A 25849-nucleotide genomic window follows, 5' to 3' on the forward strand; every position below is an offset into this window, starting at 1 on the left:
AGCTGGCTAGCTACTGATAGCTGCTGATATCAACAAATGCTCCAGCAATAGTCGACTCGAGTGCATAATACCTCCGTTCCCTCGTTAGCTAGCTCACGTTAGCTAGCTCCCGTTGGATCTATCTGTCCCAGTAAACTAAATTGTCTTAACGTTATCTACCGGGCTAGCAGTAGCTACAGATAGCTCCTGATATCAATGTCTTATAACATTGATTGAATGCGTATTCTAGCTGAGGGCATGTTGAATGTGATTTGACAAAAGAACCGTAACGTTATACCAATAGGGTCCAGCTGCATCGCCGGAGAATCCTTGCATGCTGAATGTAGGGTCTAGCTGAATATAGGGTCTAGCTGCAGGGCCGGAGAATCCTTGCTGGAGCTGGAGGCTACTCAAGTATACACACAGACAGTGGAGCTGTTTGCAGATAGAGAGCATTTTGACTTATTGCGTGGTGGCGATGTTTCGCAGATAATACAACTACAAGTATGATTATATAATATATATTTTATTTAAAAAAATTTTTTTTATATAAAATATATATATATCTTTTTTTTTAATCAAACAAGATTTGGCAGGTAAGAAATATGCTTGGCGGGTAGATTCTTCCCATCTAGCCGCCACTGGCCGGTGAGTCAAAAAGTTAATTTCGCTCCCTGGGTGTGAGGAGGAATCAGTGGGGCATGTACTGTTGGAGTGTAGGGCTTATACGGTGCGGAGGAGAGAGATGGAGGGAAGATTGAGGGAGATGGGGGTTAGGGAGTTGGGGATATCGGAAATACTGAGTGGGGGAGGGGGAGATAAGGCGAGGGTGGTGATGGGGTTTTTGAGAAATGTGGGGGTGTATAGGGTCTGAGGGAAAGGGTCAGAGTTGGAAGTTAGATAGAAAGTTGAAATATATATATATATAATTGAGTCAGAGAGTGGGATAAGTAGCATAATGTAGATGTAGGTTGATAGGGATGGTGAACAGTGTGGTTGTAGGAAGGTGTTTGTAGGTTAGGTAGTTAGTTAGACTAGTGGTTAGAGAGGGGAGACTGGAAGACTGGCCCGATCTCCGGGTCGGTAGGTGGCGGTAAATGCCCCAATTTTGGTGGCCGTCCGCCGTAAAACACCAAAAAGAAGAAGAAGAAGAAGAAGACATAGTTTCACTTCTTCTTGTAAAGAGATAGTTTCAGTCACAGTCTTCTTGTAAAGAGATAGCTTCAGTCACAGACAGTCTTCTTGTAAAGAGATAGCTTCAGTCATAGTCTTCTTGTAAAGAGTTCATAACGTCAAGAAGATGACCCAGTCTCCATAATTTCCTCTCTTATTGCATGCAGCAGTAAGGTAGGTGTTGGTGTTGTGGTTGTTAGCTATGTGTAGGCCCAAGCCATGTAGCTAAAGTGCTAACTAAATGTTTGCTAAGTGAGTTATTATTGCAGAAGGACTTAATGTGTTTTGTAGGTTAAGTTAATTTGTTTAACAATATTGCAAAAGACATGTGACACTAAGACACAAGTAGAAATAAGATGGATGTTGTTATTGTTTGATCTGTGATTTATTGTATTTCAATGTATGTGTTTCACAGTTCTCACCGTCCGTATTTGAAAGAAATCCCACCAGTACTATAAAGAACGTGTTGCTGTCATCATTGCATAAGAGGGAATTACACTAGGACTGCATAGTCTTCGGTGAGTTTGATGTACCCATATGTCTCGGGATGGTCTGTTGATTGTCTGCATCTGACGTAATTTACTCCCACATGCACAATGACTGTAATTGTGCAGACGGATAGCGCTCCACAATAGTTGGAATATGTTTAATTATATCAAGGCCTTTTGCACCAGAAAAGGAGTATGAGATGCCCTTGGGAATCGGGACGTTTCTTACGATGGAATCACCCACGAGGATGTATTCGGGAGGAGAAAAGAAAGAGGCCTTGCCATCACTTGCCGCAACAGTAGCAGGAGGAGGTGGATGACTAGCATCAGCTAAGCTAGCTGTAGCAGCGATAGCAACAGGTGAGAGATCAGGGAAGACTGTGGGCACTGGTGGGGAAAATTTTCGGGGACGCTTACCGGAGGGAGAGAGAGAAGTAGACTGTGACCTGGAAACGTTGCTGCCGGCACAAGTGCGTTTCCTACGCGAGGTAGAGAGAGAGAGAGAGAGAGAGAGAAGGAGAGAGAGAGAGAATCAGAAGTGCGTTTCCTACGCGAGGTAGAGAGAGAGAGAGAATCAGAAGTGTGTTTCCTGCGAGGTAGAGAGAGAGAGAGAGAATCAGAAGTGCGTTTCCTACGCGAGGTAGAGAGAGAGAGAGAAGGAGAGAGAGAGAGAATCAGAAGTGCGTTTCCTACGCGAGGTAGGTAGGTAGAGAGAGAGAGAATCAGAAGTGTGTTTCCTGCGAGGTAGAGAGAGAGAGAGAATCAGAAGTGCATTTCCTGCGAGGTAGAGAGAGAGAATCAGAAGTGCGTTTCCTACACGAGGTAGAGAGAGAGAATCAGAAGTGCGTTTCCTACACGAGGTAGAGAGAGAGAATCAGAAGTGTGTTTCCTACGTGAGGTAGAGAGAGAGAGAGAAGGAGAGAGAATCAGAAGTGCGTTTCCTACGCGAGGTAGAGAGAGAGAGAGAGAATCAGAAGTGCGTTTCCTACGCGAGGTAGAGGGAGAGAGAGAGAGAATCAGAAGTGTGTTTCCTACGCGAGGTAGCCCTGTCACTCTTCAGCGTCTTGGACCAGGCAGCTAGTCCAGCGGCGCTGCACGGCTGAATTGGAGAAATCGCAGGGCAGTGAGACAGTGGCGCTTCACCGTGGAGATGAAGAGGTTCCTCATCATCACTCAGGGGATCAGGAGACAGCGGCGAGGTCAGCCTCCTTTTCTTTGGCCCCAATCCTTTGGTCTCCACCGAGGCCCAGGAGGATGGCTTGCTACTGGCGGCTAGCGTTAGCCTCGGAGGGTAATCAGCCAGCGAAGCCACGCAGCTACACTGGAGGGCCCGATCTGGGGAAGCTCTTCCCTGGATAACACCATGCTCGCCAGAAGAGGGTAATCCTGGGGCATCGAAGCATTCTGACAGTGGAGTATAACGGTTTGAGAGCAGCGGGGAGTCCATGGGGTGGAAGAGAGGTAGGGATACCTTTCTTTTCCCCCTCACAACAGTCGCCCAGGAGGAGCGAGCAGGCGAGGGGACAGCTTACCGGAGGGAGAGAGAGAATTCTACTAAAACTGAATCAAACCATAAACAAGGTGGTCTGTTGGGATGTTGGATCCTAATGTGAAAAACTGGGATTTTATACCCTTGCTATTATTTGACTTATTAGTACTGTATATTTGTATATCTTGTATGTCATAAATGTCAGGATTAAACAGTACTGTATATCTGTATGTCATGTATGTCATAAATTTCACTATGAATTGAAAATGGGGGACCCTGATGTAAACAAGACGAAAGTCTTTCTCTGGTCTGCATCCCCTTAACAATTGTTTGTATTGAGCCGTACTGTATTGTACCCAGGGGAGGAAATTAGGCCATTTTACTCGCCAAATGCGAGTATTCTTTGTTTGGCGAGTGATTGATGAAGTGATGAAGAGCACTCGCCACACTGGCGCGTAGTAAACAAAACAAAACAATCATTCTGCACTGATTCGCTCACTGGCACAAGCCGAACTCTGACCCCCCCCTTATGATTTCTCCCATTTGTGCCTCATAATAATCCATAACCAATGAACATCATCGTTGCGCTCCAAGCTCCTCCAATGAACACTAGTTTTCTAGAAGATGTCGCCCATCTAGGGGAAGTGGACAGACCACTGCGTGCGGCCCTACAGACTCCTGTCACCGGCTTGACAACGTAGACAAACTTAGACAAAAACACATCAGTGGATGGATGAAAAGAATTGCATGTAGAGTCGTCGCTTTCGGATATCAGTGCGGTCTGACATGGGGGCGAACAACAGCACGCGACGCGTCTCCTTCGAGTCGGATGAGAATGACAAGTCAACAAGCATTAGCCGGCTAGCTACCTAGCATGTAACAAGCTACCATAACGCACATTCAACATAGTGGACGACTATACTGAGCGGCTTTGCTTAAATGCAGCCGACTGACATTTTATTATTACCGAATTATTACCGGGTTTCCCCCCATATCACCACTCGCCCATATGCCCTTCACAACGGTGATGTTGTCATACTTGTCATTCAGAATACACCTGCTGAACCCCTAGCGTTGACATGAGATTCGATTCCAGTGTATTGTCATCATACAGCACAAGTACAGTACAACCAGAATACGTTTGGCATCCAACCAGAGTGCAAATGTAACAAGTCAAGTTTTGTTTTATTTAGCTATTGCATTACAGTGAAATGCTTGGTTCTTTCACTGCCCAGCCCAGTTCAGCCCAACCCAGTCCAACCTAGACTAGCCCAACTTTCCCTGCCCAACCCAGTCCAGCCCAGCATCTTTCACTGCCCAGTTCAGCCCAACCCAGTCCAGAATAGTTCCCTCTTTCATGTTAATATGTGATATCCTAATATTTTGAAGAGTAGAGACGGTGTGATTAATATATGTTTTATGCTAATATTGTGAAGAGTAGAGACACTTATTAATGTTTTATGGTAATAAATAGTTTAAAGAGTAGAGACACGTGTGATTATTACTATGATTGAAAATCAATTTAGACGAGGACATACAAAGAAGTAATTATCACAATTAGCGATTTTTTTATGGCTGGTAAAAAGTCAGTTTGGCTGGTAAAAAAAATCATATACTTGCCAGTTGGCTGGTAAGCCAAAAAGTTAGTTTCCTCTCCTGATTGTACCCATTCCGCATGTTAATACAGTTTTCAATCAATCAATTGGTATCCTGACAGTCTTCACTCTTGTCTGACACCCACTCTTAATCTGCACTTTACTTTACACTTTATATATATATATTTATTAAAATTATTAATCCTTCACTGCACTGTCTTTGTCCTGTGTCTGTTGTTATGTGAAAAAAAGATTTTTGGAAAAATGCATATACTGTAATTGCTGTAACAATGACCAATGTTTGTAATATAAGTGTCATTAATAATAATGGCTTATTAAAGGAATCTGAATCAATCAATCAGTAACGTCCAAAGCAAATTTCTTGTATGTGAAAAGTATACGACAGAGTGAGCGAGAGAGCCCCCCCCCCCCTCATCCGCATGTGCAGTAGTGTCCCCGACTCCCCCCCCCCTCATCCGCATGTGCAGTAGTGTCCCCCCCCTCATCCGCATGTGCAGTAGTGCCCCCCCCCCTCATGCGCAGTAGTGTCCCCCCCCTCATCCGCATGTGCAGTAGTGCCCCCCCCCCCCCTCATCCGCATGCGCAGTAGTGCCCCCCCTCATCCGCATGTGCAGTAGTGTCCCCCCCCCTCATCCGCATGTGCAGTAGTGCCCTCCCCCCTCATCCGCATGCGCAGTAGTGTCCCCCCCCCCTCATCCGCATGTGCAGTAGTGCCCTCCCCCCTCATCCGCATGCGCAGTAGTGTCCCCCCCCCTCATCCGCATGCGCAGTAGTGTCCCCCCCCCTCATCCGCATGCGCAGTAGTGTCCCCCCCCCTCATCCGCATGCGCAGTAGTGTCCCCCCCTCATCCGCATGCGCAGTAGTGCCCCCCCCTCATCCGCATGTGCAGTAGTGTCCCCCCCCCCCTCATCCGCATGCGCAGTAGTGTCCCCCCCCCTCATGCGCAGTAGTGTCCCCCCCCCCCCTCATCCGCATGCGCAGTAGTGTCCCCCCCCCTCATCCGCATGCGCAGTAGTGTCCCCCCCCCCCCTCATCCGCATGTGCAGTAGTCCCCCCCCCTCATCCGCATGTGCAGTAGTGTCCCCCCCTCATCCGCATGTGCAGTAGTGTCCCCCCCCCTCATCTGCATGTGCAGTAGTGTCCCCCCCTCATCCGCATGCGCAGTAGTGCTTAGCGGGCCAAAAGTAACCTCGCCCTCGATCCGCGCCACAACACATCTTCCTGAATTACTGACACGCTTTGTGTGTTTATAGTGTAAAGTGTCTCTGTGACGGAACTCTACTGGACCAAGGCTTTCTACTAAAATCTGGATCAAAACGTTCTTCTTGTGGAAACAGACAGCAGACTGGACACCACAACATCTGTAAGTACAAATATGTAAATATTGTTTCCCTCTTATTGCTCCCTCCTTGCAGAAGCGGCACTCGAAACAGCCTGTTTCAGCTGCTGAGGTCAGGCAGACGCCTGCGAACCCCAGCTACTAGGACAGAGCGGCTTAGGCTCAGCTTCTTCCCCCAGGCCATCGGAGCCATGAACAATGAACATTGAGTGCTCAGAACATTGAACTGTCCACACACAAGCACACATGAACACACACACGACACGCACACTGTGCACGCTCACACACGAGCAGCCACTTAACACTTTAACATGAGCGGGCACACACTCATGTCGCACACACGCACACTTATGGCCAAAGGAAAGGACACTTTAAATTAGAATAACAGGAACAGTGTATTGCACTACCAAAGCTAACTAGCATGTCCCACATGCTCTGTAAATAACTATGTACAGATACCGAGATGTCACTCCATGTTACCTGTTACTGCACAATGTTGTTTTCTTCTTTTGATTCTATTATATGTACCACTGTATTGCACATCGTTGCGGGCAAGACCACCCGCATTTCATTGTATACCTGTATGCCGTGACAATTAAAACTCTTGACTTGACTTGAAAGGAGCCTTGAAGTTGTACAATCCCAGTTGAATTGTAGAAAATGCCAAATGTTTTACATAAGGATAAGGATAAGGTTTCAAGTTTCAAGTTTCTTTATTAGTTGTCATACAGAAGTACAGAATACTTTTATACAAAATGCTTCTTTCTGTTACGCTCCAGAGACTGTGCTAGACAAAAATAGATAAGTATAAAATAAGTATAGCAAGTATAAAATGGAAGTCAAGTACGTGGACAAAAGTGTTCAGTATATACATATATACAATGTACAATGCAGAGTAGAAGTAACTGAGTTACAATACAATATACTATACAGTGCAAAGCAGAAATGGGATGAGGTAGAATTTAGGTACAATTTACAGTAAGGTGTAATGAGGTATGGGTTGTAGTGCAAATTCTTTACCAATAAATATAAAGTGTGTTTAGGTGTTCTAAAGTGGTTGCTGCAGTGAGTTGTTTGTTTAAAGGGAGTGTGTGCGTGTGGATGTGTGTGCTGTGTGTGCATTTGATGGTTGTTATAGTGTTATTGTCATTTAGCATTCTGATGGCCTGAGGATAGAAGCTTCTTCTGAGTCTCTCTGTGCTTGCCAATGATAACCTTTATTGATCCCTCACAGGGAAATTCAAGTTTTTTGTTTTTTTGTGTGTACATGTTTTTACTTTACCGTCTCCGTGGCCAACTAACTGCGCACATCTGCAGCGACGTGATTCTGTTCACAATGAAATGTTACATTTCTCCCGATACCGGAAGCTACCGCTGTTAGCTCTATCGTAGCTGTAGCTTCAAGTTTTGTTTTATTTGTCACATACGGTACAAGTATATTACAGTGAAATGCTTGGTTCTGTATGAGCCTCCTGAGGTTGTGCTTCATACAGTAAACATGAACCAAATCAACACAATCTGGACGGAGCTCAACGAGGCGCACAGCGCGGCGCCATCTTGTTGACATTCATCTTCAATGAATTGGGTCATAAAGGAGAAAAGAGCTGCAGACGTAGTACAAGTGTTTTACTGTTTTCCTGTTGATCATTTGTTTGTAATGTGTTTTTCAGATCAACATAAGCATAATATATCTAAATAACTTAGTTAGTTAACACCTTATTTCACATGTATGTGCACAGAGGTAACTACTAAGGACGACCCTCCCCCACACTGTTTGCTTGCTCTGCTGGTTTCATTGTTTCACAGGATTGGTGGGTGGAGCTGGCAGAGCTGGGGAGGGTTATCAGAGTGTGTCCCAGCCCCAGGCCTTTATACATGCAGCATGCAGGCAGGGGGCGAAACTAGAGCCCGCCACCCGCCATTGGCGCTCAGTTTTTACGTTTGGCGCTTCCCACTGAGAGGTCTGCCCGCCGTGTGGCGGGCAATCAAATAGTCATGTGAAAAACCAATTCTGAGCGGAGTTCTCACTCGCTGTCTCAGCACAGACACGCAGCGCATTGCTGCTCCTACCCCTCCCGCACCTGTTTCTGTATGCTGCATGTAAACAGAGGACAGTCACCGTGACGTTAGTCTAGTCAGAGGGACCTCCGTGAGCTGATGTTAGCTACTGTTACAAAATGACCCAGTCAACTATTCACTTTTAGTTTAATACATGCGGCATTGTGTAACGTTATCCAGCCGGCTAGCTACTGATAGCTCCCGACATCAACAACTGCTCCAGCAAGTGTCCAGTGCATAATACCTCCGTTGGCTAGGTAGCTCATGTTAGCCCACGTTAGCTCACTAGTCACTACGAAATGTCCCAGTAAACTAAATAGTTCAGAGGCGTTGTCCCAACGCCATCCAGCAGTAGCTACAGATAGCTCTTGACATGCGTATTCGAGCCCCTGGCTTACATCGCATGAGGGCTGCTGAATAGGGTCTAGGTGCAGCGCAGGAGAATCCTTTCATGCTGAATGTAAGAGTTTAGGGTCCAGCTGCAGCGCCGGAGAATCCTTGCTGGAGCTGGAGGCCACTCGAGTATACACAGACAGTGGAGCTGTTTGCAGACAGCGAGGTGGCGATGTCTCGCAGATAATACAACTACAAGTATAATTATATAATATATATATATTTTATTAAAAAAAAAAATTATATAATTTTTTTTTTTTTTTTATCAAAATAAAGTTGGCAGGTAAGAAATATGCTTGGCGGGTAGATTCTTCCCATCTACCCGCCACTGGCCGGTGAGTCAAAACGTTAATTTCGCCCCCTGCATGCAGGCTTCCTTTAGTGTCCCAGGCCTTTATACATTCAGGCTTCCTTTAGGGTGCTTTCTCACTAGCCATTCGGGGTCGAATCAGCTCCGCTCCCCCCTCTAGTTTGTGTACACACTAACGCTAGTTAGCTTAGCCTATTTATTACTAGTTAGCAGCTAACATTAGCCCATTGCTTGCATCAATTATATTGCATGTCATTGATCTACCGGTCGATCACGGCCGACTGGTTGGGCACCACTGGTCTATAGAAATAAATGCATTCGAACAAGAAACCAATGTATAGTAGACATAGCAATGGCAAAAAAAGTTGCCAGGCCTAATGCGAGACAGGGAAGTCTTTAGCCCCTTCCGTGACTGCGATGTGCAAGCCAGGGGCTTTATATCTGATATATTTCGAACCCACCCGAGCTTTTAAGCAGTGCTTGGTGGTCCAAATTAGCCTGGCTACTATGGAGCTGCGAGTGACTGCATATTCAAAAGCCCCTGGCTTGCACATCGCAGTCACGGAAGGGGCTAAGAAGTCTTGTGCTTGTAACGTGGCTTCATGTTTTCATCCACTGAGCTGTGAGGCTCAACATGCTTGTTTGGTTGAGGTCTGAACTCGCTAAATTGCCCATAAATATAGTTTTTGTGGGTATTGTCCAGTTGTTGCTGTGTGTTTTTTATCTGCCCAAAATTCAAGCAAGCATGAAAGCATTACAGTAATGACGTTGTGTGTCAGCTAGTTGATACAGCAAGCCTCTCCTGTGTTTTGGTACAAGCTCGTACACCACGCCCCCCGCTCCCACTGGCGCGCACCCTGAACCACCTATTTCAGCGGTCCAGGTTTGGAGCGAATCAGCGTCCCCGGGGGGGGGGGGGGCGTTCTCAGTAGGACGGACACACCCTTTTCTGGTGCGATCGGGCTGTGATTCGACCGCGAATGGTTAGTGAGAAAGCCCCCTTAGTGTCCCAGGCCTTTATAGATGCAGGCTTCCTTTAGTTTCCCAGGCCTTTATAGATTCAGGCTTCCTTTAGTGTCCCAGGCCTTTATAGATGCAGGCTTCCTTTAGTGTCCCAGGCCTTTATACATTCAGGCTTCCTTTAGTCTGGGCTTCCTCTCTCCACCTGTTTGGTTATTTTTGTTTGTTTGGAAGCAGTGTTAATTTTGGCAGCTATTTTAATTTTAGTCTTAGTCATGTGTCAAATGTTCCTTTTTTAGTTTTCATCATATTTAGTCACCTTCATTTATTTTTCGTTAGTCAGTTTTAGTCAACTACAGGTCTGAGCATTTTAGTCTTAGTCAGTTTTAGTCAACTACAGGTCTGCGCATTTTAGTCTTAGTCAGTTTTAGTCTCGAATTAGTCTTTTTTTGTTTTAGTCTAGATTTAGTTGCAGAAAACGGATGACATTTTTGTCTAGTTTTCGTTAATGAAAAAAAGGCATTTTATTCTCTTGTAATGCAATTATATGTACCGCTACAGTCTCAAATTCACATTAATTTTTTTGAGATCACGATTCTCTCACACGATTATTTTGTCAATAAAATCATTTATTGCACTCTTTCTTAAACTGACAACATAACATATATCAAAGTGCTTGACTTAAACTTAAACATACTTACTTACTTAGGCCCATCGCTCCCAATGGCGCATAGGCCATCTATGACTTTTCTCCATCCAACATGGCTTTGGGCTGTCCTTTCTGCCTCCCCCCAGGTAGTTCCTCGTCTCTTGAGCTCCGCCTCAGTGGCCCGCCCCAGGTGTTCTTAGGCCGCCCTCTCTTCCGCTTCCCCTGGGGATTCCAAGTCGCGTGATTACGAAACCTAGCCGCATTTCTCGGAGACGCTATCCGATTGGCCGACGCCTGTTTCTACACTGGTTAAGCTTAGGCACTCTTCGAAGTTGGTTAAGGTTAGAGTTTGTCTTAGAGCATGGCAATAGAACGCCAGGTAGTTTGCAGGCTGTTTGACGTGGAAATGGGCAAAGACACAGCTTGTCACGGATTGGGCAAACGCGCCAGAGAGCGTCTCAGAGAAATGCGGCTAGGTTTCGTAATCACGCTTCCAAGTCAGGGTCTGTCGTGTAGTACTGGTAGCCAGTTTCCTCAAAGTGTGGCCTATCCATCCCCACTTTCGTCTCAGGATCTGCTTCTCCACAAACTTAAACATAACATATATGAAAGTGCTTGACTTAAACTTAAGTCTCTTGTAACATACAAAATAACTCAAGTCAGAATCGTCAGAATTTAAAAAAGGAAAGTAAAACATTTAAAAAAAATATTTAAAGAAAATTATAAAAAATAATCGTCATAATTTAGAAATGAGATTGCATAGGTCTATGAATCGAGATTGTGATTTTTTTCGATTAATCGCCCAGCCCTAATTGGGATCATAGATTCATGTAGACGCCCCTCTCCCCACTCCTTCCATAACGTAATGAGTTAAAGATGTAAACAGTTAGACCCTCACCAGTCTTAAAATAACAAAAACAGTAAAGTGAACCGAACGTTTCCACAGCCCATGTGAAGCAGACATGACCCCTGGTTGTACAAAAAGAATATATATATACATATAGAGCATAGAAGTGCTCCACATATATACACCATAAGACATAATCAAACCACTCATTTATTATATGTTCATCTGTTACGTGTTGGGTGCGTTACGCTGTCGAGACTCTGCCTGGCACAAGCTATAATTGTTATCCACCCAAGGGCTGTCTACTATTAACCAACCTAAAACATGTCAGCCATTGCAGGGCTCCAGACTAACTTTTTTCACCACCGTCCCAGAACCGTCCCGAAATACAGTTTTAACCGTCCCAAAGTGAATGTAAACCGTCCCAAAAAAAATTTAATATATATAATCTATCAACGTCGATTTGATCATATGGGGACATATTTTGTGCTGATAATGGCACAGAGGGTGAGACCAACTGTGTACCGTACCTTTTGATTATTGTAAGCACAAAGATAATAAGCAGCTATAACTAGAACGTGTCGATAACATACAGTTCCAATAGACTAACATTACACTTCTGTGATTTAAATGTGTCCTTACCTTAGACTCAGGGGTTGTATTGTTGGATGCAGTTCCCTGTTGGTAATTTTTTTTAATAGATATATATATTATATAATTATACTTGTAGTTGTATTATCTGCAAGACATCGCCACCACGCAACAAGTCAAAATGCTCGCTATCTGCAAACAGCTCCACTGTCTGTGTGTATACTCTGCTTTGGTCAAATCACATTCAGCATGCCATCTTTGCAGTGTTGTTCTGAAGCATGATAGCTAATTAGCCAATGTTCAGCTGCAAAAACGAATAATGTAAATTATGTTATAAGCAGGGCTGTACAGTGCGATATATATATTGCACATGCTACAGCAACATCCGTCTGTGCGATGAATGGATTTACTTCAGTAGCACTGGTGCGATAGGTATTCGGTTCATATCGATACTCTTATTTTGAAAATCCTGTTTGTTTGTTTGTTTATTAACACAGTTAAACAGAAGTAAAAACAATACATAATAAGTTATAACGATTGTGAAGGAGAAGTTAGAAGCCTAGAGGCTTATCAAGAACTTCCCCTGTTTTATAAAATCAAACATACAAAAATACAAAATATGCATATTATAAAATACCAGAATACATTCAAAAGATTTGTGTTAATACAAACATACATACACACAGTACATACATGCATATACTGTGTACATAATAATATATAACAACCCACCCACCTGCCTACAAACCTACCCACCCACATAACCAAATGCATACCTACATGTATGACCTATTATCTATCTACTACTGTTGCGGGTCTCATTTCTGACCGAGCGCAGCTCCAGCTATAATAACTATGGCTCCGGCAGCTAGCAACGCTCAGTTCATTTCGATACTCTTATTTTGAAAATCCGTGGTGTCGTGACTCATATCCGCTCCGCTCCACAGCACACAGCAGTAGCGTCTCAGTAGCAGCAGTAGCGTCTGGAACACGCACATTGAAACAGAGCAAGGATAGTGTGCTTATTTCGCCACCCAAAACAAATCCCTGCTGTTTTATTCCGCAACGGGTCAAATGCATATAAGATGCTTTGCAATCCTCGCCATTCCTTTATGACCACGTCGTGTTTAAGACCGGATTTAACGTTACGTTAGCATAAGCTAACAAAAAGCTAAAAGCCTAAAACCCTGTTCAGAGCGATAGAGAGAGACAGCAGAGGGGACTGGGAGCGTGTATGCTTTCTACAACGCAGTTTAGTTTCCGGGTTGCTCTGATTGGTCGCTGACCCCACATGACCCCACGCTATTACGCCCCCCTTATCTGACGCTCTACAGCTGTTTCCGTATTTATAATATTGGAAATGCCGCGCTGTGATAACAACATTAACGAGTGCTGTGATAACAACATTAACGAGACTCTTGTTGTGTCTATTCTGCTAACGTTAACGCTAACGTTACCTCTCATTGTGTCTATTCTACAAGCTTTAACGTTACCTAGGCTCTCGTGTCTATCTGCTAACGTTCTCGCGTCTATCTGCTAACGTTAGCATTAGGTAATAAGCAGTTTAAAATGGATGGTGATTACCTCACGTTGTGTCTATTCTACTAGCATTAACGTTACTAGTACAAACAATCAAACAAACATTGACATCTAACTTATCTTTAGATATTTACTCAACCTCTAATGTCTAACTATGAATGAACACAACACTAACTCACCATCTTTAGCTAATAAAGTACTCAACCTCTACTGTCTTTAACTATGAATGAACACAACACTAACTCACCATCTTTAGATAATAAAGTACTCAACCTCTACTTGTACAGCAATTTCTTTAAAGATTTATTTTTTGGTGTTTTATCGCTTTATTGCTACTGGGCAGTCCAGTAGAGAGAGACAGAGGAGGAATGGGAGACAAAGTGGGGGGAAGACATTCAGCAAATAACGACGGGTTCGGGAGTCGAACCCGGGTCGGCCGTGTCGCGGCTGAGCGCGCTATGTGGGCGCCCTGTACAGCAATTTCTGAAGGAAAGAATATGATATTCTAAATGTCCACCATAAACATCACTCAGCTCTGCAGAACAGTCCCTGTGTCTCTTAGGGTGCTTTCTCACTCACCATCGGGGTCGGAATCAGCTCCGTACCGTCTCGTACCGTCTTTGGGTGCAAACTCCCTCTCCCCCCTCTAGTTTGTGTACACACTTCAGTCTTGGTTCGCTCCGGGTTCTGTTTACGGTTTGCGTTTTGAGCGTGTACGCTTGCCGTAGGGCGTAGGCGATGATGTCACGCTCGAAAATGTAAATACAGGAAGTGTTAACACAGCGGTGGAGACTGGATGCTGATATAAAATAAACAAATAACCAATAAATATGAAGTTATATTTGAACCTCTGTTGTCAAGCCTTGTCAATATAACCCACCCCCTTTTCTCACGAATGGATGGTGTTGTAGAGTCCGCTTTTGAGCGTTTCCCAGGGCTAACGCTAAGCTAATGGCTAACGCTAGTTAGCTTAGCCTGTTCAGCAGCTAACATTATCCCATCGCTCGTGGCAATTATATTGCATGTCATTGATCTACTGGTCGACCACGGCCGACTGGTTGGGCACCACTGGTCTAATAGAAATAAATGCATTCGAACAAGAAACCAATGTATAGACATAGCAGTGGCAAACAAAATTGCCAGGCCTAATGCGAGCCAGGGAAGTGTGCTTTGTGTAACGTGGCTTCATGTTTTCATCCACTGAGTTGTTGAGGTCTGAACTCGCAAATTGCCCATGAATATCGTTTTTGTGGGTATTGTCCAGTTGTTGCTGTGTGGTTTTATCTGCCCAAAATTCAAGCAAGCATGAAAGCATTACATTACAGTAACGACGTTGTGTGTGTCACGCCCCCCGCTCCCACTGGCCCGCACACGAGACCACCTATTTCACCGGTCCAGGTTCAGCGCCCCCGGGGACGAATCAGCGGGGGGCGGGGACGGGGGGGGGGAGCGTTCTCACTCAGACAGACACACCCTTTTCTGGTTCCACCCGGCGCTGATTCGACCCCGAATGGTGAGTGAGAAAGGGCCCTTACTGAGGCTGCAGCTCCTGCTGGCATTCTGCTGGGAGAACATTCCTTTAACCCTTTCACTACCAAAGGGTTAACCCTTTCACTGCGACAATACAGGTTAACCCTTTCACTACCAAGTGGTTAACCCTTTCACTGTGACAATCCAGGTTAACCCTTTCACTGCCACACAACAAAGGTGTTAACCCTTTCATAACCACTAACAGGGGAGGAAATTAGGCCACTTTACTTTCCAAATGAGAGTATTTTTTACGTTTGGCAAGTGACTGGGTTGGGCAGTGAAAGAAAAAAACCGAAGTATGTTGTGAAGTGTATAGATAGATGTGAAATGTATAGATGTAGCAGTACTGTCTATCTGTATGTCGTGTATGTCATAATGGTATGATGAATTGAAAATGGGGGACCCTGATGTAAACAAGACGAAAGTCTTTCTCTGGTCTGCATCCCCTTAACAATTGTGTGTATTGAGCCGTACTGTATTGTACCCATTCTGCAATCTGTTAATAAAGTTTTCAATCAATCAAGTTAACTTTGAACCTCGGTTGTCAAGCCGCGTCAATGTTGTGTATGCATCTGAGTGGCATCACAACGGTGTTCACTGTACCTTTAAGACAGCACGGTGGTCTTACGACAGTGCTGTGAAGTACCGTCAAGTCAGGGCTGGGCGATATGGCCAAAAACGTTATTGCGATAAAATTATAAAATTATTTTCATATCACTCGATATCGATAATTATCGTTGATATAATTTCATTTCTACGAATGTCTCGAGTTGATGTCGTCATCAGTCCGCGCACGTTCTTCTACGCACCAGTGCATAAATTATTATATTCCACCAGAGGGCAACCTACCGCCACTGGATCATATGCATTATAAGAATGGAACTAACAGTTAGCCAGAGCAAGCGGTGTATCCCATGACAATGTACTAACTATCACCCTAAAATACTCTGTTCCGCCTTAATACATTGCAACGACGTCCACCACATACCCCACACTACTCTAACCGTGGCCTCAGAATTAGAGATGTTCCGATACCATTTTTTCCTTTCCGATCCGATTCCGATACCTAAGCTTTGGGTATCGGCCGATACCGATACGTATCCGATACCAGTGCATACATATATTAAAAAAAAAAAAACGATATTATATAAAATTTTTTATAAATATATATATTTTTTTTTTAACAAATACTGTTTTATATATACTGTTTTTTAGTAATAACTAGAAAGTAATGGTATTTATTCAACAACAGGTGATTGTATAGATTTGTATTAGTATCATTAATCAATGAGTATGGGGCTTCAGCACTGCAGATATACCCTACTCCAATGATCCACACGGACATTATACGTTGCTGCACTCTGGCTCTGCAGATATACCCTACTCAGTCTGTCTACAAGGCTCCGTTTCAGTAGCAGTCGGATCTGTTGTGATTTTTGCACAATAAATATTCAACATTCTCTTTTGAGACTCCGCCTCAGACTCTTATCATTTGGCACTAAAAGCTAAACATTGTCACCGATATGGCTGTCCGCAACATGTCATTAATTGTGTACGCGAGGTGGTCTCAATGACGACGTCAACGTGATCTAAGTTAGCATAGCATGAGCTGCCGGTATATGAAAAGACTGTAACGTTACTGGTGACATTGTGATTTAACGAATACTCCTTTGCCAACTTGCTGTACTTTGCTTGCAGGTCTGCAGCCATTATTGCTGGATTATATGAATAGCCCCAACTTTAGCCAAGGTAATGTTAAAGCTAGCTTTCGGTTAGCTGTTCAATGCTAATAACACCAGCCACCAAGCGAACCCATGAGCTCCCCGTCAACACCGCTCTGTCGGGACGATGACATTTAAGAAAGTATCTGCTGTTAAAATGACAAATGGCATTGACACTTTAATCGATTAAGCACCAGTTTGTTTTATAATGCTTACTCAACAGACCACAGTGTTGTTGATAAATTACGTCATATGGTATCGGAGCGCAGCATTAGAGGGTACTCGCCGATACCAGCATTTTAGCCAGTATCGGCGGCTTTTCCGATACTGGTATCGGTATCGGAACAACTCTACTCAGAATTCACGCCACACACCCACTCCGCACGTAAACTATAAAACAACTTCAGATTTCATGGGAACTACAAATCCCCCAAATCAAGAATGTTTAAGATGAATGAAGTAAGATTTAGATTATTTGAAATATGGCCTGTGTAGACTAAACTATGCACAGAATTATGTCAGTCTACAAGGTCTGGATTCTACATGGTCCGGCAATGTAGACCCTGTAGACTCCACTACAGACCAATTATCAGTGAATGTTCATGCATTTTTAAGAAGGGCAACTTCCACAAAAAAACAAAGAACTCACCAAAACATCTCAGTAGCACCTTATCTAAATTTTATTTCCTATTTTGTTTATTCATCCCAGTATCTTTCTTTCTTATGTGTGGAATTCTACAAGGCATGTAGGTGTATATGTATTTGAGGATGATATCCTTCAAACAGGCAATAGTGATGATATAATTTGGGCAGTACTGAGCTGGGTTACTTTCCTCCAGTGTATTTGTCCCCCGGCCCCACCCAATGGCCCCATGCGCGCGCGCGTGCACACACACACACACACACACACACACACACACACTTACAAGTTCTGTACGACAAGACAGCAAGAAGGGTACAACTCTATCAGCTGAGTAACAATGTTTATCAAAGTGTTGCGTGTTACAGTGTAGGTTAGTTTATTAGGAAAAGTGCATGACAGTAAGGTTAGTCACGGTTAGTTAGTTAGTTTTTTTTTTTTTTTTTTTTTTATCATTTCAGATATTGGTTGAAGAAGTGAGTCTTTAGTCGACGGCGAAAGATTGGACGGGATTCGGCTGTCCTAACTGGGATGGGTAGTTCTCACACACACACGCACACACACACACACACACACAAATCGAAGTAAAAAAAAAAATTGAAAAAAATCTTTTTTGAAAAAAAAGTTTATCTTTATATTTTTTTATTTTTTTTTTACTTCGATTTTTTTTTAATGTTCGAAGCTTGTGCCATCGAACGAAGCTTCGAAGTATTTAAGACAGCCCTAGTGGTAACGTCAGTTTGGTTGGTGTGCTGTTGTGCACTGGTTGAGATAGCCCCTTTCGTGACTGCGATGTGCAAGCCAGTGGATTTTGATCATGAAATAAAATGTCTAACCTTACGTCGTAGTCCGGTGCGTTTTTGGAAACATTATAGTCATAACAGATACACCTAGCTAACATAGGGCTGGCTGCTTTGAGCACACGCGCACGCGGGGCTAACGTTAAAACGCTAACTAGAAGCTAACTACTGTATACAGTTCCAATAGACTAACATACACCTCTGTGATTTAAATTAGTAACTTATACTCAAGGGTTGTACTAGGGTTGGATGCAGTTCCCCGTTGGTCAGTCTGTCCGTTTTCCATCTTCTGCTGTGTTTAACGTTATCTGTTTGCGAGTGCTCCCTTGACTGATGGTTAGTACCGCAGGACTTTTATTAAACATTCTATATGTTCGTCGGTTGGCCAGTACTGCGGGAACTTTTATTAAACATTCTATATGTTCGTCGGTTGGCCAGTACTGCGGGAACTTTTATTAAACATTCTATATGTTCGTGGGTTGGCCAGTACTGCAGGAACTTTTATTAAACATTTTATATGTCCATGGGTTGGCCAGTACTGCGGGAACTTTTATTAAACATATGTCCGCGGGTCTTGTGCAGTACTCGCCAGACTGGCGAGTGGTCTTCATGAATCACTTGCCAAACGTAAAAAAATACTCTCATTTGGCGAGTAAAGTGGCCTAATTTCCTCCCCTGTGACTAGTGTTTATGAAAGGGTTAACACATTTGTTGTGTGGCAGTGAAAGGGTTAACCTGGATTGTCACAGTGAAAGGGTTAACCACTTGGTAGTGAAAGGGTTAACCTGTATTGTCTCAGTGAAAGGGTTAACCCTTTGGTAGTGAAAGGGTTAAAGGAATGTTCTCCCAGCAGAATGCCAGCAGGAGCTGCAGCCTCAGTAAGAGACACAGGGACTGTTCTGCAGAGCTGAGTGATGTTTATGGTGGACATTTAGAATATCATATTCTTTCCTTCAGAAATGGCTGTACAAGTAGAGGTTGAGTACTTTATTATCTAAAGATGGTAAGTTAGTGTTGTTTGTTCATAGTTAAAGACAGTAGAGGTTGAGTACTTTATTATCTAAAGATGGTGAGTTAGAGTGTTGTGTTCATTCATAGTTAGACATTAGAGGTTGAGTAAATATCTAAAGATAAGTTAGATGTCAATATTTTGGTTTGATTGTTTGTCGGTTATTACCTAATGCTAACGTTAGCAGATAGACACGAGAACGTTAGCAGATAGACACGAGAGCCTAGGTAACGTTAAAGCTTGTAGTTGTAGAATAGACACTGAGAGGTAAAGTTAGCATTAACGTTAGCGTTAGCAGAATAGACACAACGAGAGTCTCGTTAATGTTGTTATCACAGCGCTCGTTAATGTTGTTATCACAGCGCGGTGTTTCCAATATTATAAATACGGAAACCGCTGCTCTGCGAGGAAGTTACGGAGAGCTGTAGAGCGTCAGATAAGGGGCGTAATAGCGTAGGGTCACGTGGGGTCAGCGGCCAATCAGAGCAACCCGGAAACTAAACTGCGTTGTAGAAAGCATACATGCGGACTGGGAAGGAGGGGGGGGGGGGCACATTCTCCCTTGATTGATTGATTGATTTGATAACTTTGTTAACAGATTGCAGAATGGGTACAGTACAGCTCAAAACATACAATTGTTAAGGGAATGCAGACCAGAGAAAGACTTTCGTCTTGTTTACATCAGGGTCCCCCATTGAATTCATCATTCAATTCACCTTCTGTGTGTGTGCGCGTGTTTGAAAATATCGGCTGAAGTCAGATGAGTATATTATATTGATACTAAATGTACTGAGGGTGGACAGATAATGTTGATATTTAAACATAAAAAATACAATACATAATAAATGTATTATTAAAGGAGCTCCCGTCTTATACGGAGCTACTGAGCAATTTGATCCCGTAGATGGACTTGGCTGACGCGCCGTTCTATTTGTCTGATCTGATACCAAACAGTCCTTGTCCCAATGATACAATGCAGGCAGCTTTACTTGGAAAATGATATTTATTTGCTTCACTGTGCAAACAGAATATATTTGCTTTTGTTCCTTAAACTGATTAAATAATAATGAATACAATATCTAATTGCCTACAAACATTTCGCCCTGTGGCGTGTTCGTGCGTGCGGTCAAAAACCATTGCCCTTTCCGGGGTCAAAACTCCTCCTCATACAGGTGTACCTGACGCTTAAATAAAAGAAGCGCCACCTTCTGGTCACATAAATCCACTGCACATTAAATCCATTTTGGCCGTTACATGTATTCATGATCATCATGCAACATAAAACAATTGCAGGAACGGTTTGGGAGAGGAAGGGGTTTTAGGTTGCATGTTCCAAAAAAATGTACTTAAAGTTTAAAGCTCAATATATCAAAACGTGGCACTTTATAGTGAACAGGAGGTCTATCTGTATTAAAAACAATAAATAATTTTTCATTTAAATGTCTGGAAGAACTCAAATCTTCTTTTTCAAATTATATTTTTGTTACCTTTTTTGAGTTGATCTAAATGTTACTGATTGTGTTAAATGGGCTTATGATATCATCTCATATCGATTGCAGGCACCTGCATTGTATCGTAGATGACGTTAGACAATGCATCATGTATTAAATAAAGTGAACTATTTAGTTTACTGGGTCATTTCGTTAAAACAGTGAGCTAACGTGAGCTACCTAGCTAACGGAGGTATCATGCTGCCCGATCGATCGGCACGGGGCATCCCTATCATTCTTAAACTGAAATGCGCATTTGTTGATATCAGGAGCTATCAGTAGCTAGCTAGCCAGTTAGACAATGCATCATGTATTAAACTAAAGTGAATAGTTGACTGTGTAGTTTTGTTTAAACAGTAACGTAACAGTGGACACAACCAGGCTGGATAAGCTGGTCAGGAAGGCCAGCAGCGTGGTTGGGGTTGAGCTGGACTCTCTAGCGAGGGTGGCGGAGAGGAGGAGCCTCGCTAAGCTCCAGGCCATCAGGGAAAACCCCACCCATCCACTATACACAGACTTGGCTGACAGGAGGAGCATGTTCAGTGCTAGGCTCACACTACCCAAATGCAGCACTGAACGGCACAGGAAGTCCTTCATTCCAACAGCCATCAGACTATATAATGCATCACTGTGCCTCACTGCATCACTGAGCACAGAGCGGCAGCTCAATAGTGGCAGGAGGACGCGACTAGCGGCCTCCAGGCTCCACAACAGGGGGCAGCGACGGCTGCCAGACATTGATCTAAGTCTTAATGGAACCCAAGGAGGACAATACACTACCTAAAGCATACACTACCTAAAGCACCTAGTTATACTGAATACTGGAATATATATTTCATATTTCATTTAGTTAGATTTAAATTATAATTATATTGACCAAATTGTTTACCCCATGCTCAGTATGCTCAGTATATTCTTACTGTATTTATTTCTGTATATTTTATTTCATTTAATTTTATCCTATTTTATTTTACTCTACTCTTATCCTAGGCAACTTGATTTGATTTGTGTTATTATTCTAATTTGTGACCTGTCCTGTCTAAATGTTTAAATGTTGAGCGATTTGCAGTGTCTAATTTCCCACGGGATAATAAAAGTATTTCTATTCTATTCTATTCTAAATGAACCGTTATGAATATTCAAATAAGTGGTTAGCTGGCAAACCAGTTATCTGTGCACCCCCCCCCTGATTACAATCCAAACAAAGTGTATACTCTTCAATACATTGGTTGAGCATAAGTGAATATGTTATGACTTAGTGAACGATTGTCTTCCAGGGATGTATTGATACGGGTATCGGGCCATGCCAGGCTAAAACAGGGTAACAGGATTGGGGGGGATTTCCCCAATGCTAAAATCTGACACTAAGAGAGCATGTGATTTGATTAAACTCCAAGCAGCATTATACCCGGTTTGGCCCATCTTGTACCCCAGCATGTGGGGAAACTTGGCATGGCCAAACACTTGTCTGACTTGTGAGTTAAAGGGATAGTTTGGATTTTTGGACTCTTGTGGTATGAAATACTTGCTAGTAGTATAGTTGATGCGATGCCATTAGCTTAACTCACTGAGTTCTGGCCTTTTTCTGAGTGAACCGGGAAGCTTCAGACAGGCAGCAAACGAGGTCATGAGACAAAAAAGTGTTATTCCACCACACAATAACCTGCAGGCAAAAGTTGTAATCATCCACAGCAGAAAACATTTCCTATGCTTCAGAGTGACATGATGTGTTGAACTAGTCGCAGTGTGACGTAGTCACTAAATGCTTCAGAGTGACATGATGTGTTGAACTAGTCTCAGTGTGACGTAGTCACTAAATGGTTCAGAGTGACATGATGTGTTGAACTAGTCTCAGTGTGAGGTAGTCACTAAATGCTGGGTCTTGAAGCATAGAAAATGAGGCACGCTGTTTTTTGCTGTGGATGATTAAAACTTCTGCCAGGTCAGAACTCCGACCACAAGACTCTATGTGTAAACTGAGGGCACTGCATCAACTCTACTACTTTAGTATTTCATACCACTTGATGTCCAAAACTCTAAACTATCCCTTTAAGGTGACACTTTCATCATCAAGTACCAGTGACAAGACATATCTAACATAAAAAAAAAACACTCAGCCAAACCTGTCAATCTACAATTACTCTGGGGAGAGTGAACATTGTACTTTGCAAGACTCTTATTGTTACTGTTTTTTATCTGGTATTTTTAGGCCACAGCCCCCCTGATATCCAGTACAGTGGAGGAGATGGCGTCTTGCAGGCACCCCTCTCTGTCGGGACTAAAGGAACTATCTGTCCACTTGGTGGACTGCATTAAAACACCAGGACTTAAAGGAACTGTGAATGAAGGAGGAGGTAAGGCTCTAAAGGGTAAATCCATCTTCAGTGTTCATACAGATGCTTGAAACAAATCATGCAAAGACGAGGCGATCGTTCAAACTATATCCCCAATTGTTTTATGCATGTTTTTCCATGATTCCATTACCATCATTTTCAAGGTGACATAATACTGTGATGAATCTGAAGAAAATCTCCATATTCCAATAAATCTAACTTTATTTTAAACCTCACATGAAATGCAATTTTCTTTATTGTATAAGATTTGCATTATATCACCAAAATAAATGGCCCATCAATCATTTCCAGCCATTTCAATTTACAGCCATTTCCAATTCCCCATTACTACTAAATGGACCCTTGTCCCATTAAAACATATGGAAAATGGTCAATAACGCTGGCGCCAGAAAGTAAAGATGGAAAAACAGCGTGGCAGTCAATGAGTTTAGCATAATTTCTATTTCAATCTTTATTTAATCTTGAAAGAACATTTACAATTATGTCGAGAGGTACAATACATAATACACAAATAATATAGAAACAGAAAAGTAAATCATTTAAACAATTTAAATTAATTAAAACAAATGGTCGGCTATTATAGATTTAAACTGACCAATGTATACTCAAATGTTCAGTTTAAAGTGCTTTGCAAAAGATGTGTCGGGGGCACAGAAGCTAAAAGCAGATTTTCCTAATTCAGTGCAAACTCTGGGGACCTTAAGTGGCTTTATAGTAGAAGCAGCAGCATGTCTATAAACTGTGTCCATAATCCAAAACAAATAGCTTCAACAACCCTCCTTCTGTTTAGTGTAGGAACATAGGATTCGTTTCTGTACAAAAAGCAGACCTTCTGTCGCAGATTACTTGCAGGGTTATCTACATGGCATTTAAATGTACATTTCTGATCAAGCCAGATGCCAAGGTATTTATATTCTTTAACTCTAAATAATAGACTCATTCACAGTAGATGCAGTATATGCAAATGTTCACAGATGTTAGAGAAGAGCATGAACTTTGTTTGGTTTGAGTACCAGTTTAAGATTAACAAGCGTATCCTGCAAAGTATTAAATGAGAGTTGTACATTTTTAATGGGTAGGAGTTGTACAGAGTCAACAACACAATAGACGATAGTGTCATCCTCGTAGAGATGATCCTGACAATATCGGAGACAATATCATTCATATAAAATAGTAGGCGTTAGGGATGCCCCGATCACGTTTTTTGCCACCAATCACTGATCGCCTATGAGCCATATCGGCCGATACACTGCCGATACCGATCATTTTTGGTTTTGTTATAGCAGCTGGCAGTATTATACTGTAGGTCTAACAGAGGCATTCTCAAAGTCCGGACTTCGGACTAAATTATCTAATCTAATCTTAGAAATTAAGTAAAGTGTACTTACTGGGTGTTAACACTTTCGCGGCCACTGGGGCCCGTCTAATATAATGGTTGAGGGCCAGCTTTTGTAAACAAACGTGTGGCTTTTTGTACAGCTAAATCTATACTTTATAGTATTGCTATCTGTCCATTCTCATTGTCAATTGAGTGCATAAACCGTCCCTTCAAAATGGCTTAAAGAAAAAAAAATGCATCAATAGGTTCTCATTTTATAGCGCCATGGATATAAGCTTTATAGCGGATTTGGGCTAGTATATTTTCTGGAAGGCTAGTTATAGAGCTAATAGCTGCTAACGTTATATCCAATGGCATTTCCGTTTTACAGATGCTACAGAAATAACTCAAACTGCATATGATCCGGACGATCCCAAAGCATGTATGCATGAAAGGGGGGGGGGGGGCGGGGGACGTTGTTTATTATTATTGATTACCAATAACCGTGTTCGTCTAAGTAGCCACATACGCTGGTCGGCTGGTTGAGTATCATAGCAAGCTCTGATCGGGCTGTAATTTACGTGAAAAAGATCTTACCATGAGCCGGTGGGATCCCCCCGAGCATTTCCCCGTTATCGATCGCCATCTGGTAGATCGATATGTCCATTGGCTGATGATAAATCCCCTTATTGCATGGTGAAATCTGCGATTCGAAACGTAATCCAAGCTACAGGCTGGAGATCCAGAATCGTGCTACTCAAATCTCTGTTGAAAGAAAACAAAGAGACTGATCTGTTCGCCCACAGGGCACATTGCAGTAGCGCGATAGCGCCCCTAAGAGGATCTGGCCGGTATTGCACATTGTCGAATTCATAGAGCAGGGAAGATCTGCAGTGCCGCTCGGCGACCTTGAACAGGTTATTAAAATGGAATAAAAGCAATAACTTCCCACGGATATCTCTGTGATTCTGTCCACAACGCATGGATTCGAAAGCCGGATATATCCGTGGTCCGTCCCCAATGTGTTAAGCATAACGGCATCTAAGTTAATTTACTTCTGACCATTATAGTCAAAGTATTTTCCTATGAACTGAAACTCATAAGATCACATAAGGCTAGCATCATTGGCGTTCAGTTACAGCTACAGTATATTGGCCAACGTTAGCCAGCCAGCTACTGCACTACGAACTGCTAGCTGGCTACCCTTAACCCACAATACAACAGCTATCCAGCCAGCTACTGCACTACTAACTTCCAGATATCCAGCTGGCCACCCCCAATCCACAACAAAAGTCAGCAAAGCCAGCCAACCATACACAATACAGTCTAAGCCTATCGCATCGATTTGTACAGTTAGTTAGCTAGACTAAACACGTTTCGCAATTATGCCAACAATGTGGAACGCCCTACCCACAGCCATAAAATAATGTGAATCCCTACCCTCCTTCAAAACCGCTCTCAAAGAGCACCTATGGGAGGCTGTAATTCAAAACTGGCCCCGGTAAATGTCCAAACCCCCACCCACCCAATGTACAGTTTCTTCCCCCTCGAATGT

At 43.0% G+C, this 25849-nt stretch overlaps 1 long non-coding RNA gene across 1 annotated transcript; it reads left to right on the forward strand.

Moving 5' to 3' along the window:
- Nucleotides 1-1566: 1566 nt before the first annotated feature.
- LOC311238269 lies at nt 1567-22944 on the forward strand. The gene is made up of 3 exons (XR_014620346.1): nt 1567-1670; nt 6000-6109; nt 22832-22944. It is a non-coding gene; the product is annotated as an uncharacterized lncRNA (long non-coding RNA).
- Nucleotides 22945-25849: the final 2905 nt, after the last annotated feature.

Source organism: Notolepis coatsorum, assembly GCF_963971535.1.
Source record: "Notolepis coatsorum genome assembly, chromosome: 12".
NCBI lineage: Eukaryota > Metazoa > Chordata > Actinopteri > Aulopiformes > Paralepididae > Notolepis > Notolepis coatsorum.